General features: G+C 43.8%; 1 protein-coding gene across 1 annotated transcript in view; it reads right to left on the bottom strand.

Annotated features, from left to right (window-relative positions):
* Positions 1 to 1,830, bottom strand: part of NEK11 (NIMA related kinase 11) — a 225,262-nt gene that overhangs the window by 44,713 nt on the left and 178,719 nt on the right. The gene's annotated exons all lie outside the window — the stretch shown is intronic.

Genomic DNA, 1,830 nt, shown 5'->3' on the forward strand with positions numbered 1-1,830 from the left:
TGTTGTTGGTAAAGGCCCAAGGTAAATTTGTTACACTGCCTCCCTCATCCCCATGGCACCCACCCCAGTGCTTTGCACAGGGCAGCTTCCCAACGAATAAATAGTGCCGTGCTGCCTCTACCAAAATTAAATTAGCTGGAAAAGAAGTGGGTCAGCTTGGAAAGCAAATTTGCTACTCATAGGGGAGATAATAAATACCAGAAGATAGGAAATCAATAAACTTTCTATTTTTACTACATGGTTATTTCACACAACAAATATTCAACTGAATCATATGGAAGATGAAAACAACAGAAGTTCAGCAGTCTGAGAATGTTCATTTCCTTTTGAATATACCAGAAGAAGCCTCTAAGAATAGCACCTATCAGTTAAAAAAAAAGGGGGGGGGGTGTGTGTGTCTTGTGTTTTACTAAGCAATTGAATATGTACCCTACAATAGTTCTATGTCAAGAAATGCTCAATAAATGTTTCATCATTAAGTGATTTGCAGGTGAATGCAGCCTTACTCTTTCAACTTTTCATATAAATAGCCTAATAGAACTTTTAAATAAACTAGACAAGAAACCTGCCCTAGCAAATAGGTGAAAAATCTTCCCCTCTGCTGGTAATACAGCTTTACTGATCCAACTAGAAATAACCTCAAAAAGTAACTGGTCTGGTGTATAATTACTGCCTGAAAGAATTGCTCAATGTTGTCCCTTTCAGAACAAGTAGTCTATAAAATTCAGACGGCCAGGTGAATCTGATCATTTACTGAGGCCCAGGAGCAGCCACCTTGCCCAGGAAGGCACATCAATGGCTATCCGTGCTGCATGCAATCAGACACACCCAAGAGCGTAACTGAGCCTCTTATGGGGCTGAGATGGATGACAGGGGACACGTGTGTCCCTGCCGTCTCTTCTAAGCTGAACACACTCATCTAAGCAGATCCAGGACTGAGGTTTTGGTTCTGCAAGCAGGCATTTCATTAGTCCACCACCTTGCCAGGCTTCACAGGACTACTTTCCACTTTTCATTAGAGTGCCCATCCTAACCATCACTGTCCAAAGCAAATGGCTCCCTCTATAGTCAGTAGCACAGATGATAAAGGGAAAATAATTACCGTAAGTCATCTACCCCTTCTGTGAAAGCCAGAAGAGAAGATGTTTCTACGAGATACTGCAAGAGCCACCTCTCGTTCCACACATCTAGATATTTTTAGGTCCTATCCTTATAACAAGAAAGTTCTTTACTGTAATAGATATACATTAATTTTGGTCTCACATTCTAGAGGAGAATCTTCTACTTTGTGAGACAGAGTCCAGCTCCCACTAAAGGTGCTACAAACACCAGAGAGTCACTTTCCCAGCCTCCCCTGTTGTTAGGGGGTAGGCACAGCCTTTGCCAATGAGAGACAGCCTCCCCAGACTTTATGTCAGAAGTCAGTAATGAGAAGGAGTAGAGATCACATGGAGTCCATCCAGCAGGGATGGGGCAGGAGGAATGGCCACAGCCAGGTCCTGGGGGCAGCAACGGTAAGCTGTTTGGCCTCCATGCCCTGCGTCCGACATTAATGACCCAGTGGAGAGACCCCTGTGGGGGTGGAACTGAGCTCCTCTGCCACCTTGTTCCAGCCTCAGCCAAGCCTTCATCTGACTAAAACCCGAGAGACTCCGAACCAGTACCACCAAGCCAAGCCACTCCTGAATTCATAACCCACAGAAACCGTGAGAGATAATAAGTGATTATGGTTGCTTTTAGCCAATAAGTTTTTGAGTACTTTTCAATGTAGCCATAGGTAAAAGGCACCAAGCTTTTATGGAAGGTCGGGATAAGAAACAAATGTATGAA

Source organism: Pteropus vampyrus, unplaced genomic scaffold, assembly GCF_000151845.1.
Source record: "Pteropus vampyrus isolate Shadow unplaced genomic scaffold, Pvam_2.0 Scaffold1, whole genome shotgun sequence".
Lineage (NCBI taxonomy): Eukaryota > Metazoa > Chordata > Mammalia > Chiroptera > Pteropodidae > Pteropus > Pteropus vampyrus.